At 36.0% G+C, this 20,100-nt stretch overlaps 1 pseudogene across 1 annotated transcript in view; it reads right to left on the bottom strand.

The window, feature by feature from the left end:
* Positions 1 to 20,100, bottom strand: part of LOC306875500 (poly(rC)-binding protein 4-like) — a 90,465-nt pseudogene that overhangs the window by 29,710 nt on the left and 40,655 nt on the right. The window contains exons 2-3 of the transcript in view: positions 3,846 to 4,025; positions 485 to 508 (exon numbers count right to left, since the gene is read on the bottom strand). The product of the transcript in view is annotated as a poly(rC)-binding protein 4-like (transcript). The remainder of the gene's footprint in view (positions 1 to 484; positions 509 to 3,845; positions 4,026 to 20,100) is intronic.

Below are 20,100 nucleotides of genomic sequence, written 5' to 3'. Positions count from 1 at the left end.
GTGTGTATTTGTGCGTGTATGTGTTTTGTTGCTCCAGGACCCAGAGTTGGCCGAAGCAGGAAAAAAATCCCACAAAAATCATCTCATCAGTAGCTGGCACACTGTTTACTAATCATTGTGACATCTACATTGGGCCTCTCCAAGAGATTGTACCATGTTTAGACAATTGCACTCGCTCTAGGGATAAACAGAGCTAGCTGTAGAATTGAACAGCTTAATATATCCAGATCATTAATACATAAGATGCACGACTCGTCGCATTTAACAAGCCATTTGCTAGGAAACATCAAGTCGTAAAGTGATACATTCTGTTGGTTTCTAATCTGGGCTTTTGGATTGTAACCTAAAGGTCTGTGAGAAAGATTGTGAGAACAATCTAATACAGAGGAAAAAACAAACCCAATAGTGACAAAAATCTCAAGACGCATCCACCAAATCTAATAAGTCAACAGCAGGGACAACTGGAACAAAGAGATTTGCTCACCTTGCCTATGATGCTGCCGACCTCCTGTGAAAACAGAAACAAAGCAAATGTCAGCTTATTGATTGCCAAACTCACTCCCCGCTCATCCATCTGTGGGTTTTGATGAGGTAGGCTGGGTCTGGAGTATCTGTGCACTCGGGGATCACGTGGAACCATATTAGATCAGGGCCCTACAGGCTGTGGAAGCACTCGGTACCTTTTAAATGTCCCATCTTGGGTTTAAAGTCAACGCAAAATGGCGTTCATAACCCATTTGATTTATGTGACCAAAAAGTACAATATTTCAGAACAAAACTTGGTTTTATCCATCGGGATTTGACTGGATTGTGAAAGTTACTATACAAACTAATAACAAAGGTTATTTATTGGCATCAGTGGTTCTATGAAGAACCTTTAAAACCCATGGAACCTTTCCATTCCATTCATGGAAAAAAAGGTTATTCAATGTTCTTCACTCTAAGGCCCTGTTTTTAAACTAGTGCATTTTCGTTTCAAAACAGCGTTTTAGAATGAAAACGATCCTCGTCTACACTACACAACCGAAAAACGCATGTCACATGACCATTTATGCAGGTACAACCATAGATATGTATAGGTAGATTCTCTATTATTTAGATGGAGGACACGTCTATGTGCTTGGAGCGGTCGAATGGGGAATCTAGCTATACATATCTATGGGTACAACAAAGAGCTTGATGTTATTGTTTACACGGTTGTCAAGGATATGCAGTGCGAATGTGGGCAGCCACGCCATTGTTTTCAAAAGTCTCCGTTTTCGATCACGAAAATGCACTAGTGTAAATGGGGCCTAAGAAAAAGTGGTTCTGTTCTCAGAAATGTTCATTGCGGAACCAGACATTTTTCTTCTATGGTTGGGGTCCTCAACTTTGGACCTCAAGATCCATTTTCCGGCAGAGATTAGCTCCAACCTACAAACACCTACCTGCAACTCTGTAGCAATCCTGAAGACCTTGATTAGCTTATTTAGGTGTGTTTGAGCTAAACTCTGCAGGAAAGTGGATCTCAAGGTCCACAGTTGAGGACCCCTGTTCTATGGCGTCACTGTGAAAAACCCATTTTGAAACCTTTATTTTTAAGTGTATGGTAGTTTGTTGTGAAACCATGTTAAAGATGGAGCATGTTGGATCATTTTTAAATCGCATTTCATTTTGATTAGATATCAAACAGCAAAATGTTTTTCTTCTTTAAAGTAGCATATACTGATTAACCTGATTAAAAATGTGCGTTGATTTCATGTTGACTTTAAAGTATGCTTGACAAATGGGCATTAAAATTGTCAAGTGGCTCAATTGCTTTGGCGAAAGTTTTGGCGAATTGGTGGCTTATTTAAATTAAGTTGTACTCATTTGTACGTTTTCGTACGATTGGTTGTTTAAACAGATTTACGAAAGTGTACAAATTAGATCATACTAACTGACAATTAGGTTTAGAGGTGAACTTTCATGCTTGATTGTTTTTCTAAAAATCGTACATTTCAATACGAATCATGCTGTACCAATATGCAAACCGTCCCCTTTGTTTTCTCACAGGTGGCGGTTGATTTGTGAAGTGTTATAACTCTGCATAGAGTGCAGGAAAAAGTCTGAAGGACGATGTAATGTACCACTTACGGTACTGTGACATCATGTACCAAAGTGTCTCGAACAGTTTTCAGCAAGGATGTGTTTTGAGCTGCCAAAAATGAAAGGCATCACTTAAGTCTTGAATGATCTCTGTGTTTATCTTCATTGGAAGATTGGTTCACAATCTGTTGATGGAGAATTAAGGTAAATTGGCACATAAATCATATAAATGTGGTGGTTTATTAATGGTTCATTATGTTTTCATTGGTTTTTCATGACTGTTGCAGTAATATGCAAATGAGAAATATCGAGTTCTAGGCATGTGGGTGGAAATCTGTCACTGGCAGCTGGCTGACAGTTCAACGAACATGTTGACACTGTAATGACATGGCAATTAAATCCACAACCTTTAGAGAATTCAAGCAGATTCAAGACATTATAGGAAATGTAAAAGCCATCAAAGAATCTAGTTGGAAATTATCATGATACTCACACTGCTTTCTACTAAATTAACACAAGAATGATATTTATCATGTTAAAAATATGAATATTTAATCAATTTACTTACAATATATCCAAAACTATATTAAAATCCAGCAATAAAAAGCAATATTTATATATATATATATATATATATATATATATATATATATATATATATATTTTTTTTTTTTTTTTTTTTTTTTTAACTGTACATGGGTCAAAGATGAGACATCCTAATTTAGGTGTCCGCATTGATTTAAATTCAGAAAAGTAATTTTAAACATAGAAATCAGTGTCTAGTTCAATGATTAAAATAACTTTTGTTAAAATAAAATGAGAAATAATATTCCATCATATTCAGAATAGTATATATATATATATATATATATGTATGTGTGTGTGTGTGTGTGTGTGTGTGTGTGTGTATGTAAAAATGAAACAACATACTTATTCTGAACTGTACACATTAAAATATATAGAAGAAAATGTGATCATACTAAATTGTATTATTTTAAATGATTAAAAACTTTTTGCTGACAAATGGGTAAAACCTAGTGGTTTGAAAGATAGTGGCAAAAATGTTAAATTACAATAAATTAGAAGTTTTGGTGGCTGCACTGTGATCCTTAAATAGAGTCTTTTAATGCCTGACAAGATGATTATTTTTTTGTTAAATTAACTACTGTTACAATAAATGCCATTATAGTGGGTGTCTTTATGGTAAAATATATAACGGTCATTATTTTGGCTCAGAAAAAATAAATAAATGAATGAATGGGACACATTCTAATGTAAGCAAAACTGTAATGTATTTGTTTTGATGCTTAAAGATAAAAATAAAATAAATAATAAATAAAATAAAATATACTTTTTCCCATATACATTTTTCATTTTTTTGCAAAAACTACATTATTTGTATTTATTTATTTAATATGTAAAATCCCACATGGGAACTTCAGTGAACATTTTCGAATAATGATGGAAACAGAATCATTATTTTAATCCAATTTATCAAAATAACGCATACAAAATCACTTCTCAATACTATCTGCATGCTGAAGTTAAATCAGGGATTATTTTAAAACATCTCTGTATTAATGGGTTGTGACACACAAACTAGTCTACATTGCTAACAAAATACCATTGAGCATAAGGTAAATAGTAAACATAATAATCCAGCTTCAGTTTTCATAAGAAGTTTCGGTACAGAACACAGTATCATTTCAAAATGCTTCTCTCAGGGTTGTCTTGCCCTGAAAACACTGAATGTTTGTGGTATAAGTGTATGCGTTTACCTTGCCATGCATGAGCAGCCGGAGAGTTAGAGTGACGTTCATGCCTCCATCTCCAAAATCCTGCTCACAGTTCATCCTGACGTGGGATTCAGGGCCAGGGAGACGCATGAAAGATGCTCTTCGGATAATGGAATGGGCAGGGAGGGGGGAAGGCAGGACTCTCTCCTTCCACTCACCACTCTTGAACGACAACACAAAATATACGTCAATATTTTAACACTGGAACAAAATTATGCTTTTAAAATTTAGCAGAAAAGCCAACTGCAGTTGATGTCAAAAGTTTACGTCCCCCTTTCAGAATCTGCAAAATGTTAACTATTTTACCAAAATATGAAAGATCATACAAAATGCATGTTATTGTTTATTTAGTACTGACCTGAACAAGAGGTCAAATGCTCACTGATGCTCCAGAAAGAAAAACCATGCATTAAGAGCTGGGGGCTGAAAACTTTTGAACAGAATGGAGATGTGTACATTTTTCTTATTTTCCCTAAATATCATAGTATTTTTTCATTTAGTACTATCCTTCAGAGGCTACAGAAGATAGTTACATGTTTCCCAGAAGACAACATAAGTTAAATTTACCCTGATCTTCAAATTCAAAACATTTTCACCCCCTTAATGCATTGTTTTCCTTCTGGAGCATCAGTGAGCGTTGGAACCTTCAGTAATAGCAAAATATGAGTCCCTCAGTTGTCCTCAGTGTGAAAAGATGGATCTCAAAATCATAGTCATTGTTGGAAATGGTTCAAATAAACAAAAATGCTGCAAAACCAAAGAATTTGTGGGACCTGGAGGATTTTTCTGAAGAACAGCAGGCAGTTTAACTGTTCAGGACAAACAAGGGACTCATGAACAACTATCGCTAAACAAACAAACAAAAAAAGAACAACTGTGGATCATTCAGGTAACAACACAGTATTAAGAATCAAGGGGATGTAAACTTTTGAATGTGGTCATTTTTATAAATACAACTATTATTTTCTCGGTTGCACATTATTTTACAGTACGTGTACTTACAGTGTACCTATTTAAGAAAGTTCTGGTAATACCTAGTAACTACATGGGGTAGGTTTAGGGGTAGGTTCAGGGTTAGTACCTAGTTATTACTATAATAAGTACATAGTATGTACATGAGGACTAAAATAAAGTGCTACCATTTTCTCTTGTGGACTATATGTAAACATTTTTAAGTAAAATATCTTATTCAGGTCAGCACTAAATAAACAATAACATGCATTTTGTATGATCCCTCTTATTTTGGTAAAATATTTAACATTGTGCAGATTCTGAAAGGGGGATGTAAACTTTTGACATCAACTGTAGGTCCATATTTATTGCCTTCATTGCGACTGAACAGTGAGAGACTGGGACACATGGGAGAATGTTGGCTGGGATTGGGAAATGACCCTGGCCTAGATTCGAACACGTGGTAGTTTCTGTTTGCCTTGACAGGAGTCCACATGTCTCACAGTGGTAAATAAGATGATATGTAATAGCCATGCCATCTGCTCTTACGTGCAAAGTGTTCAGTTGAGTGAGAACAACCGTGACACACAATCCAACAATGGCTCAGTAGCTGAATGATGACAATGAGGGCCACCAAAGCCAGTATCACCAATTTAGCCAATCTTACAAAGCAGGAGAGGACGAGTGGAAATGCTTGCTGAAATTACTCCCGCTGCATTCACCGCGCTTTTTGGTGATGGCCCAGAAGTGGAGCGAGAGGTGCTGCTGAGTTCGGCAATTTTCTTTCTTTTTGATACAGGAAATTGCAGGTTTTTGTGCAACCATGCCTCTACATGGAGGACCCCCCCACCCCCCCAAAAAAGCTCTGTTGAGACCTTTTTTTTGGCAGTATGGTGTAAAGAGCAGTAGGAAATATCTAAGATAGCAAATCTCAAGCAGTTTTGGATCAAATGAGCCATAATAATTGTATATGCATTCTACAATCCCAGAATCGCACAAACACACGCACATAGCAATGAGAGAGCTGGTTTTTGAAGCAAGGATAATTTTAGAAAAATTATGAAAGTTAGTTTAAAACTACTTTGAAAAATAAGATGTGCAAAAATATTACACACACAAACATTGTTATTGTTAACTAAAACTATTAAATAATTTTCGGTAACTGTAAACTGAGATAAAATCTAAATATTAAATGAAAAAACTTCAAGTTAAAGAAATTAAAAATGATGCATTGGCAACTAAATACAATTATTTATATATATATATATATATATATATATATATATATATATATATATATATATATATATATATATATATATATATATATATTTTTTTTTTTTTTTTTTTTTTTTTTTTTTTTTTCTCTAAAATTACTACAACAAATAAGCTCAAATCAAAGCTATATAGACATATGTTAAACAAAAACTAATAGAAACGAGAAAAACACATACAATTACTATAAATAAAAAAGTAACTTCAACTGAAACCTGAAAATAATAATAATAAAGTATGTTTGGCAACTAGTAAGTTTATAGTAACTTCTTTTAGTTTTTGTTTAAAATATTTCTATATACTTTTTTTTTTAAGTAAGTAGTACGTTTGTAGTAATTGTACTGCTTTAACTTCAATTCATTTCAGTTAGGCATCATTTCTTATTTTAAGTGTTTTTAGTTTAAGTACTAAATTGATACAAATTTTAAATAAACAAAACTCACATAGAATTAAAAAAAGAGAGAAAGTACATAAAATTACTAAAACTGAAAATTAAAAAATAAAAGCTAATGCAAAATATTTATGCATGCTATAATAATACATAAAAAAGCTGAGTATGGAACAACTAGATTTTTCTTTTCTTCTTTATGGATCCTTTTATATTGACTCCATGTCGGCAAGAAATCAGAGGAAGTCTCACAATTAGAAAAGAAGAGTTTGGTGAAAGAGTTGATCTTGAAAAAGAGAGAAAAATGTTTCATTTGTATCCTCCATTTCCTAAAGGGATCAGAATCAAGCCTACTTAACACTCAAAAACTTCCATCAGCTTCTAAACGTCCCCAAAATTAGCCTGCATGTGTGATAATTTAAAACTTGATTGGCGAGTGTTGTTAAAGCTTCAGGGTGAATGAAATAAGCTCTCGGCTCTCAGAGGAACTGCTACATCAGATGTCACGGGTGCTAAAACTGCGGCATCACAGCATGCAAATGACGAACGAGCGCTTGATGATGCCTAGAACATCTGCTCGCCGTAACACCACCCAGATTCACCCACGTCGCGCTTTCTGAAATCTGCCGACAGGTTAATTAAAGCTGCGCTTGTCGAGGCTGCTCAATTACAGGTGTGGGTGTATGTTTTCAGATAACATCGGAAGACGGCCAAGATTTCAAAGGGGAGGCACATCAACGGTTGGGGCTCTGAGAAAGTAGGTCAGAGATCCAAAAAGCGAAGCCGAGCGGCATCGGTGAGGCCTGTGTAGGAGTTAGGCAGTGTGTCATTTGGATAGTCGTGTCCACTGATGGTGGTGGCGTACGCATGTCATTAGTGTAAAGCGATCGCTACTTGTGCCGGTCTCGTTTTTCTTCTCGTCCCTCAAGGCGATCCACCAACCAATTAGAAGAAGAGACAGCGAGAGGAACGAGAGCGAGATGATGGTGCACACTGGTTCGCACCTGTGGTCGCCGGGAGTTTGCCAAGTTGAATGTGTTTCTGGATCTTCTGTTGGTCCCGGAACAACAGAAACAGAAGCAACTCTAAAATAGCATTAAACTAGGGCCCTATGAATGTTTTATTCATTTTTTTCCCCCAAAATGTAGTAACATTTTTCTTTTTCATTTTCTTTGATTTTTTTTTCTGGACTCATTTTAATGGTTTAATTAAATTGTATTAAATCATAAAAGCTCTAATGAACTGAATTAATCATTGTTTAGCTGAAATTACTCAAACACAAATCAAAACTGGAATAAGTTAATAACTTTCCCAAATTCTGTGTTTTTCATTTAATTTAATTTTTTATGGACTCATTCTAGTGGTTTAATTAAACCTGACCTTGTATGAAAAAATCCAGTGCTGACTGTTAAGGTTCCCACAGAGCCAATAATCAATTACAGAAAAATGTTAAAGCCAACTGATTTTTTAAAATCCATCCACAGCACTAAACCACAGATCTAAACCTCTAACCCTGAAATCAAACCTGAAATGTTGTTTCTAGACCACCAAAGAAGTTTATCCAGGAACATGTCCTACTTACACCTGTATATCTAAGAACCTGTAGCAATGTCTCTGTTTGAACATAATCTTCCATCTAATTAATGCAAATCACCTGTAAATCTCCTTTTCTTTATGTGTAATACAATGGTGCATCTAATGAAGACTAATTAGCCATGCTAAATGATGCTTCGCCACCCTGTAGTGTGTGAAAATATGGATTATCAAGAAACGCCACAGTCGATTACAATAGAGCACCACAGTGACTGTGTTTACATGCACGGAGCTTTCAACGGAGTTCTATATTCTGGCTAAGCCTTTATTCTGAAAGAGAATTACTCGCTTCACAGCTACGAATTCGAATAATGTGAATAGCATTGCAGGGAGCATCAGACCAACTGAAAAAAATTGTAATTAAAGACTTTTATTGATGGTTGGAAACCTATAATGTGACATAATTGCTCATCGATTTTGACCAATATTTGGCGCTGTGACAAAATTAATCTGGTGTGGTCAGTGTTGGATGAAAATAACATACAAATTTTGGTATCATTATCAGATCCAGTTTGGCATCATGCCAACAAATTTGATGATAAGTTATATGAAAATGGTTTGAGCTATCAAAAAGCTTTTAATAGCTTTTTTGCCAGCATGGCCTGATGATGATCTGTGTAAAATTTGGTGAAGATCGGACAAACGGTCTAAGACGATTAAAAAAAATCAAATAAATTTACCTAAATCAAAATGGGCGACAAACAAAAGCCTCATTCAGATTGTCAGCCCAAATCCGATTGAAATCCGATCCGGCCATTGCACACCGAAATTTGAGTCTGAAATTTTCGCGCGCGTTTTTCTATTTTTTCGTATTCGTCATCCTTTCCTATCAAAATGCTTGTTACGGATGCGAAAACAAAAAATTGAACCTGATCCAAATTTTTTTATGACGGACGAAAGTTTCGGAGGCAGTGTGTAAACGTTAATGTTGTTTTTGTACATTGCTGTTACTGTTGTTTTTAGCGTTGGCATAACAGCGCAACGGCATTACCATAGAAACCGATACACATTCCATAAAAACAAAAGAGCGCAAATCGGATATGAAAAGTTGCTTGATGCGATATGCTGTTTGGACAGTCAGTTATTCAAATCAGATTCCATCCGGATGCACAAAATCGGATTTGGGCTGACAGTCTGAATGAGGCTAAAATGTCCAACTGTCAAAAAAACATGTACCATTGTTTCGGGATGAATAACTCTTTAAAAAAATAATAAACTAGTAATTTATGTCCTTAATAATAGTTGTGGTAACATTTACCATTGCTTTACGAATTTTTGTGGACGAAATCAAGCCATTTCAACACAAATACATGTGATGGGTGATTATGCAAAAGATTTAGCCACAGATTAGCCCTGTTGACCAACAGAAAGCTGCATGGTTTGAAAGTGACTTCTGCGTGAACGGTACACTACAGTATCACTACAATGGACCTTTTTTGCCCTCGAAATCTTCTCATCCTGCTCCAAATATGCATTCTTCGTCAAGTTTTTGTTATGTATATTTCATATCACCTGGATTATCTTTTTTTGGACATGCATCCATTTATATAATCATCTTTTATGATGGATTTTCTGAATAAGGTGTTTGCATGGCCCACAATTCTCATTAAAACAAGAATAAGGCAGCTGTGTTATTCAGATTATAGGAACCAGAATATTAGTTTAATCTGATTATAGCAATCAAGTTAATGCATTCACATGACACTTGCATAATCAGAATATAAACAAATTCTTATTAATATCGGAATATTCTTGTTCATGCAAATACATACCATGACACTGTCCATAGTATTACTTTCTAAGGCAAATATTATCATGGCACAGTAAGCATGTCTAAACATCAGAAGCAGATTGCCTCATGTGTCCTTACATAAATGTAACATGGGATATTGACCACATGTTGTGAGCTACTATCCCAAATGTACAAGATTTAAGTGCATTTCAGAGCACAGCTTGAGATCGATACGTGCTCTCGCACCGATATGAAGGAGCACCTGCCCTCACGCTGGGAGGGTTTGAATATGAACACAAACTCAGGATTCATTCAAAGCATCTGTATGCAGGGAGGCATTCGAGGTCAAGGCAGAGCGCTGCTATTTGCATTGGTCTGTTTCTCTCTTTCACTCTCTCTCTTCTTCCGTGTTTGACACACTACTCAAATACACGCCCTGCCAGTCAAGGCCGCACACGCTAATGTGACGGTTCACTGCACGCTCGTCCCGCAGCCCTCCCCCCTTCACCCCTTCAACATTCATAATGGCGCATTCCATGAATACAAGTGCTGTTACAGGAAACCACCAAAGCGAGAATAGAAGGGGTGCCCCAGACAGGCCTTAATGATCACTGGGGCCTTGACGAACACTTATTATTTCAATTCAATACAATATTTGTATTTTAAAGCAGCCATACCCTGCAGTTTATTGTACTTTTCTTTCCTGGAAAAAAGTCCACATGTACTCAAGGTTTCTTGCAGCAAAAAACAACTTATAAACCTTTAAAAACATACCTACTGTGAGCTTCAATGTTCTTAATCAATGTTATGTGCTTTTGTTTAAGCCACCAGTTTGTATTATTTCACCTTATTTTTTTAAAGAATAATAATGTGGAATCCTTGATGAAAAACCCCATGATGCTGTACAGAAAATTCCACCAATCAGAGTCGCAGCAAGCAAATCACACCAAACGAGCGTTGAGCTCCGCCCACTCCCACCAAGCACCGCAAATGACTTAATCGAGATGTCTTCACATGCTCTCAAAATATATTTAGTATATTTTGCAATAAACTTAAAATGTATCGTTTCTATATATATACACAGTCGAGAACTTTAAATTGATAGTTTTATCTTTCTTCATTGTTTTTATTTGATGTAATTCACAATGGTTCATGGGATCGTAGTTCATTCTTTTGTATGTAAATAGGCGCGGTTGTGATTGGCTAACCTCTTTGCATATGAAATGAGTAACACTTTCCTATTGGTTGCAGACCATACTGTATCTGGCTGTTAATTGTATTTTTCTTTCCTAAAAAAAGTCCACTTGTAGTCAAGGTTTCTGGCACCAAAAACAAGTCTTAGCTACTGTACCTTTAAACTTTTATTAATAAATAAGCTCTGTTGTGATTGGCTACCCTCTTTGCATATGAAATGAGTGACAGTTTCCTATTGGTTGGAGATTTACTGCAAAAAAAAAAATTAGATCCCTACAGCTTTTACTACAGTTTCTGAAGCACAGCATTTAGCAAAGTCTCAAATCACACAAAGATTTGGTGAGATACCAAAGTTTGCGAGCAAACATCAGAGATCTCAACTCAAAATTTCTCATCGATTTCTCCTGAAATAAAAGAAATTAGATTAATGTGAATAAACTTCTATCCTTTTCTGAAAATACTTTTTTCTTCAGTAATGTTTGAATGATGTAAATAATTCTCATTTATGTTCTAATTATTAATAGATAAATTGCAAAATGTAGGTATTCTAAGAAAAAATATTCCAGTAATTTCCTCGAGTTTCCGAAGCAAAGAATATCTCAAATTATACAGTTTGTGGAGATACCAAAATTTGATAGTAAAAGTCAGAAAACTCGATAAGAACTCAAACATTTTCAATTCTCCCAACATCTAACGATCAAGCAGCAAGCCACGTTAATTTTATAGCTCAATACTCGTATTGAATGTCTCCATTCAATTTTGATTTATCCTAAGAAACATCTAAGACCTGTATACGTCAACTTTATAGTATAGTCACATGTACCAATGTTTGGTGAATTTTCATTCACCAAACATTGGCAAATCATTTCAATAGAAATGAAGTGGGAATTCTATAGCAATAAAATGCTCCTATGGGATGTTTCCTCAAGACTTGATTCCAGATAAACTGTTTACTGAGCTCATATACCATCTAAGGTTGTGGATTACAGGTTTAATATCAGATTCTGAAGGACTTTCTTAAACGTCCATCAACGCACACAACAGAATTTCTATTACAGCCCATGACCCTTCGTCTCAGTGTATATGAATTATGGAACTGATTTCGAATACTTGTTGGAAGGGGTTAATCCCATTTTTTAAGATCCCCATCCATCCCCAATTCCCTTTCTCTTTCTCAGTGACCCACAGATGACGGATTCACAGCCTGTCCCAAGGGGTTGCTCACCCATATCGCCATCACTCATCCAAATCAAACAGACAAGCTTCCGTCTCTATAAACGCTGAGCTGTCCTTGGACTGGAGGCTCTATTAACATCACACAAGGGCTAAGTTAATGTTATTTTTGGGTGAATTGCTTTGACGATATGAAAACAAGCTGGTTAAAAGCACTGGGTCTAATCTCGTATGCAGGACAACAATGAGCCAGCAGGCCTTGGGTAAATAATATTTTCTCTGCAGATAATATTACATTTGAATTCGCTAAAGAATCCCCACATGAACCCATTGCAAAACTGTATCCAACGGTTTTTTTTTATTTATTTTTTAGTCTGAGGCATGAAAGTGCTTTCAGATATATATATATATATATATATATATATAGAACGGAATATAACATTCAATTCATGTTTCATTTACGGTTCAGTTTTTGCCCTAATTTACACTTCTATGATTGTCGTAAATTAACTCGCTAACTAGTTTTCAGAAACAGATCCCAAGAGATCATAACATTGATTAGCAAAGATTAGACAAAGAAAAAAAACATAAAAATTACATGAATATACACTTATGCATTAAATAAAATATATAAAAAATACATAAAAACTGCCCTCAATTATCTGTTTTTTGTGTATTTATTTATTTTATTCAGTGTTTGTATATTGCTCTTATCAAAAAATCCTCAATTGAAAGGAAAATTGGACAAGATAAGTCAGATAACCCAAAATCAGATATACATATTGCATCTGAAAGTGCTCCAGTTATGAACGTGAATGCCTAATATTTCATCTCATAAGTGTTTTGCAATTTACACACATGGAACAAGATCTAATCAGTGGGAGAAAATTTATTTGGAGATAACGTAATATTGAATTCACAGAAAATAAATTTCAATTTACTTAATAAAAAAAATACATGAAAAATGCATTAATAAAATACATTAATGCATTAAAAATGTCCACTAGAAACAGATGTTTTAAGATTATTTTAAGTATTTTTATTTAATACATATGTGTATTTAATGGATTTTTAATGATATGCTTGTATATTACTCTTTTCCGAATTATTCAAAAAAACCTGAGTTAAAAACAAAATCTGACCCAAATAAGTCAGATAACCAAAATCAGATACAGATATTGCATCTAAATGTAATAATGCATGCATAGAAAATTAAAAAGTGGAAATTACTTGATAAAAAATAAATGAATTGATGAAAAATACATCAATACACACTTAGTATTAAATGAAACATATAAAAATACATCAATGTGTATGGATGTTATTTATTTAATGGATTTTAATGCATTTTTAATGTAATGTTTGTATAATACTCTTTATGTGTCACCCATTCCGTGTCTGGATTATCTGAAAAATCCTAAATTAACGGTAAATAATAGACAAATAAATCAGACAACCAAAAATCTGATATCTGAAAGTGTCCTAATAATGAACATTTATGCCAAATATCTAATCTCAGAAGTGTTTTGCAGAGATTCAATCAATAAGAGAAATTCCGTTTGGAGATATTGTAATAATAAATGCATAAAAAAACAAATGGAAATTACATAATAAAAAAATAAATAAATACAGGAAAAAAGACACTTCTATAAAGGCCTAATTGCTTAACAAATAAATAAATACTTGAAAAATACATGAATACTTATGTATTAAATAAAAATGTAAAAAAACAAGCATAAACATGAAATCCATATATATATTTTTTATTTAATTCTCCAAAAAATGTTGAACTAAAAAGGAAAATCAAACACAAAAAAGTCAGATAACCAAAAATTCTATATCTGAAAGTGTCCCAACTATGAATCTCAAAAGTGGTTAATGTTTATGCAAAATTTGTTGGAATATGGCAAAAAAAAAAAAAAGGCTTAATGGGGTAAAAATGGCTAAATAAGATCAAATAAAATGTATGTATTAAAATATACAAAACATACATAAACATGTATTAAATAAAAATCCATACATTTGTATTTAATCATCTGAAAAATGTTGAACTAAAAGGAAAATTGGACAAAAAAGATACATACTGCATCTGAAAGTGTCCCAGTTATGAACATGGATGCCAATTATCTAGTATCAAAAGTGTTTTGCTGTTTACTGAACAGGATCCAATCAGTGGTAGATGAAAAAAACAAACAAATGGAACTGATTTCCAAACTAAGTGAAACAGATTTGCCTAAAACGATTTATTGAAAAAGAAACCCAAAATCCTATGGTTGATATGCATTTCTCGGTGTGCATCGTGCCATTTAAACAGCACAAGTGTAGGGTAGCATGTCTCAGCTTTGACAGGGCCTTGCCAGAACACAAAGACAAAACAAGATCATGCCGTTTCGCCTTTCCTCCCTCCACCCACTCCATCCATCCTCACGTCTCGCCCTCCCTCTCCTTCCATCACTCATCCCTCGCTCATGATCACTATAATTATGCTGAGTGGGATAGTAGGGGCGTTGAAGAGCTCTCCAAAGAAGCCGCGTTCTCCACTCTGAAGTGCGCGAGCTTAAATACAAAGCAGTCAGACTCTATTTAGCCTGATTTCTTTTGTGACTGTTGCATCACAATCGTACGTTGTTGCGTTTTGTTACGATAATTGCGGCGAAACGCGAGAGCGGCAGAGTTAAGGATGAATTGCTGGATTTTCTGATTGCTATCTTTTCTGAATCAATTTCCTCGCTGACAGCTCGTGCCACTACAACAACTTAAAGGTCAATAAATGTCTCCGAGGTAAAGATAACACCACGTTATCGCGAATCTAAGAGTGATTATATTGTCAAAGACTTGTGGTGTATTAGCATAATTACTGTTCGGTGAAGATTTTGATTTTGAGTTGACTTTAAACGCAAACGTTGTGTCTTTATGCCCACCACTCTTTCTCCGCAGAGAGCTGACTGTGCAGCACCGGGTAACGTTGCTTTGTAAAAGCAGCTCTGCCGGATGACTGACAGCTAAACGGCGGCGGTGACCTTGGCCGCTGAGGGGCTCTGGCCTCTGGAGATTTATGTGACGGGTCTGAAAACAGCTCAGCACAGGGATTGGGACTGAAAGAGGAATCCTCCATGCAGCATTTGCAAGTTGCACATGTGCAGCATTACACATAGATATGTCAAAAGCAAGATGCAACATTGAATATGGACACAAATAGACGCAAAATGAATTTTCACATTCAGTTGAGAAAATTGTTGAAAAAATAATATGCTGATGTTGTGATAATTTAAAATATTGAGCTGTTTATAAAATCATTAATAAATAATAATAAAAATAAACATACTATATGTGTGTGTAATAATTAGTATAATTACAGTATATTTATTAGCAAATTATTAGTGAAGTATATTTATTTGTTTGTTTGTTTATTTGTAAGTATAACTTAAAAATAAAATAAAAACATTTTAAAAATAAAAATAAAACCATTTTATAAAATTATTAATAATAATGTAATACAACATTAAATAAATAAATAAATCCAGTCATTTACTGTTACACTCAGCACTCTGTATTTATTTATTTATTTAATCATGCAATTAATTAAATTCTTTTTCTTCTTCTTCTACTAGAAATAATTACATTTTTACATATTTCAAACAAACAATATAAATAAACAAAAATAAATAAATACTTACATAACTGGATTTGATTCTTTATTGTTTGTTATATTATACATTATTATTAATCATTACTGTTATTACAATTATTAGTATTAAATAATTATTTTGTTATACATATTTGTTTTTAGATTTGTAAAATTATGTAAAAATAAATACATAAATAAATGGATGGATTGTTGTTATTGTTATTAATTAATTAAATTTTTACACATTTCAAACAAACAAATAAATAAATACATAACTGGATTTATTTCTTTATTGTTTGTTTGTGTCACGGTGCACACACGAGGGAGGAACCAGGAACACGCAGACGAGGATAGAAACTCAAATAACACTTTACTGAACATCAAGACATGGCAGGGCAGGACAAGGCAAGGCAGACAAGGACATCACACACCGGGGTTAACGAGTAGACCAGACAAATTGTAACTCAACAGACAGGACTAATATACACAGGTCAATCATAGATAACGAGACGAACACAGCTAGACAAGAATTAACTGATGATTACATATAACAAGGACAGGAAACAAACCAAATATGGGCACAAGAGGCAGGAACACATGACACACACACGACAGTTCCCTGACATAACTCCCCCCTCCCGAAAGGCTCGTCCCGAGCCTTAACAGTTCCATCGGGGAGGGGGGGTGGGCGCTCTGGAGGCCTCTCAGGACAGACACGGACCACAGGACGGGGACCTCCAGAGCGGAACAGACAGACAGGACCCATGGCGGAGCAGGGAGCTCAGGAGGCCATGGCAGGTGGTAACTGTGGCCATGGCATCCTTCTTCAGCCCACCCACTCCACCCAGAGCTCTACTACCCCCCCCCAAAATTTCCATGGGGAATCCAGGGGGTATCAGGAGCCCTCCGGGGCTAGACAGACAAAACACGACAAGACACGACAGAAACCCTCCAGGGTTAGACAAACACGACAGGACATCCCACAGGAACCAGAAGCCCTCCTGGGCTGGCTAGGAAGCTGAGTCTTCCTCTGGGCATGACGAGGAGTCAGGGGCCCTCAAAGGGTCCCTCAGCGACCTGCTCCACTTCTGCGACAGGGGGGGCAAGCGGCTGCGACTGGCCTCCATGGCCACAACTCAAGGAGCCGCCTGCCCCAGACGAGTCTCCATGGACAAGACATGACATGGTAAGTTAAAATGTTCCTGTGGGCACAACGAGACATACATACGGCACTCCTGGCCGTGACGTGTGGACTTCATCCACTGAGAGGGTCATGGCGGCCGATGGGCATGAGTCAGCGGCAATCCGGCGGGCTTGAGTCAGCGGCAATCCAGTGGGCCTTGAGTCAGAGGCTGGCCGGCGGGCATTGAGTCAGAGGCGGATCGGCGGCGTGCACAGGGGAGCCGCGGACGGCGGCGTGAACAGGGGAGCCGCCGACGGTGGGTGGGCTTTCCCCACGGATGGCGACGTGATCTCCCGCGAACGGCGGGGTCGGTGAGCCGCGGAAGGCGGCGTGATCTCCCGCGAACGGTGGGCTCGGTGAGCCGCGAATGGCGGCGTGACTTGGGGAAGCCGCCGACGGTGGGTTGGCTTTCCCCACGGACGGCGGACTTGGGTGAGCGGCAGGCTGGGAGCCGCGGACGGCGGCGGATATCTCCCACGATCGGCGGGTTGGATGAGCCGCGGACAACGGCGAACTTCTCCCGCGATCGGCTGACAGACTGCAGGGCTCGCGGCCAGCGGACTCGCGACACTCGCGGCGATCCCGCCGAACTCCCACGCCGACTTGCAGTGGGCTAAGGCGGGATGTCGAGTGGCGACTTCCATGCCACGAGAGACAGACCAAAAACAGGAACAAACAAAAGACTTTTAAAAAACGGAAAACAAAACGAGGTGAAGGGGTGCCGCTTACTGTTTTGGTCTGGTCTTCTGTCACGGTGCACACACGAGGGAGGAACCAGGAACACGCAGACGAGGATAGAAACTCAAATAACACTTTACTGAACATCAAGACATGGCAGGGCAGGACAAGGCAAGGCAGACAAGGACATCACACACCGGGGTTAACGAGTAGACCAGACAAATTGTAACTCAACAGACAGGACTAATATACACAGGTCAATCATAGATAACGAGACGAACACAGCTAGACAAGAATTAACTGATGATTACATATAACAAGGACAGGAAACAAACCAAATATGGGCACAAGAGGCAGGAACACATGACACACACACGACAGTTCCCTGACAGTTTGTTTATTATTATTATTATTAATCATTACTATTGTTATAATTATTAGTATTAAATAATTATGTTGTTATACATATTTCTTTTTAGATTTGTAAAATTATGTATAAATAAATAAATACATAAATAAATGGATGGATTGTTGTTATTGTTATTAATTAATTACATTTTTACACATTTCAAACAAATAAATAAATACATAAATAACTGGATTTATTTCTTGTTTGTTTGTTTATTATTATTATTATTATTAATCATTACTATTGTTATAATTGTTATTATTAAATAATTATGTTGTTATACATATTTCTTTTTAGATTCGTAAAATTATGTATAAATAATTAATTATTTAATGGATTGTTGTATTTTACACATTTCAAACAAACAAATAAATAAATAAATAACTGGATTGATTGATTAAATAATTACATTGTTTTAAATTTTTCTTTTTAATTTTTTGTAAATAATTGCGCTAAATAAATCCTTATCATTTTGATTAAACTGCAGCTGCTAATTATATACATAAATGTTCTTTGCCATCTAAACATTCACTAAACTACAGCAAGAAAAAGAGCAAAGGGAAAAACATATGCTAATAGTGAGAAAATCTGTGCAAAAGGTGACATGACTCATGAGATCACAGCCACACTCCGTTTTTTGGAATCAGCTTCCTCAAAAGAAAAAAAAAACAGCACATGTGGTAGAAGAGGAGATTCAAACTCCTGACCTCAGATCAGTGAACAGGAGCCATTGGTTCACATAAAATCTAAACTGCTGTTTGCACAAGGACAAAGAGAAGCAGAATGCTGGGTAATATTCAGATGATGGACACCAAACATTTGAATCTCAGCACTGGAAAGAAAAGGCCAATGTACTTCAGCTCTAGGACACAAACAAAAGGTTCACAAAGACAATTCCATATCATTCTCAATGAATCCTCGTGTAGTTTTACAAGGAATGTTTTCTAATGTGGCTCTGATACTATTGATCGTCTGCGCCAAAATGACCTCTGCTTCCTTAACAGTCTCTTATTGCATTTGAGGACATTTTTCCTGGACAAATGTAGTCTAATCATGGACTGCATTAAGCTGAACTAGAAACAAACCACACACTCTAAAGCTACCAAGTTAGCGGAAATGCTAATGCTAACAACGGATGTATTATCTTTGCTTATTGATCGTTTGTGTCTGATTGTCATCCTATTTGCATTGCTTTGAATTCGATTGAATTTGATTTAGCTTTCCTTATAAGGGGTCTCTTGTAAAAAAGAAAAATAGGCAATCAGGCCTTTGTGATTAGTGCTGCTACCTAAATTATGTTTCTTGTTTCCCAATTCACATACTTATGCACTATACTAGGCTGTTTTGTGGTATAAATAAAACAAGTCGTGAAAATTCCAACAAGAAAAAATGCACTTCAAATACATGTATGAAGCAGTTATTTAAGGAGACAGTTCACCCAAAAATGAAAATTCTCAAAAAACATGAAAAACAGTCAACATAACATGGACAAGTTACGATGGTAGTCAATGGCTACCGTCAACTGTTTAGTTCCCAACATTCTTCAAAATATCTTATTTTGTGCTCCACTGAAGAAAGAAACTCATGCAGGTTTGAAACAAGTAGAGGGTGAGTAAATAATGACAGAATTTAATTCTCTCTTTCATTGAAAAAACAAAGGATGGCATGTTGGACACTTCATGCCCTCAATGGTCACAGTTTAATTACGAAGCTTCCAGACTCCAGCTACTTCCATTAATGAAAATTAACCATGGTTTTAATATAGTAAAAGTGTAGTAACCATGTTTTTTGGTGTAGCTAATAATTACCATTTATATAACCACAGTTTTACTACAAACACCATGGTTGAACTATGGTTAGTGTAGAAAAACTATGGTTAATTTGTGGTTACCATGGTATAACCACAGTAACAACGACAGTTTTTTTTGGGGGGGGGTTATTTGTAGTAAAACTATGGTTATATTTTAAGGTTTAGCTTATATGCTAATGCTATCAATATTATTGTTTTCTTTGTTGGTCACGTTAAGTCTGAG

This window comes from Barbus barbus (genome assembly GCF_936440315.1).
Source record: "Barbus barbus genome assembly, chromosome: 9".
Lineage (NCBI taxonomy): Eukaryota > Metazoa > Chordata > Actinopteri > Cypriniformes > Cyprinidae > Barbus > Barbus barbus.
This window is presented reverse-complemented; position numbering and strand designations above follow the sequence as displayed.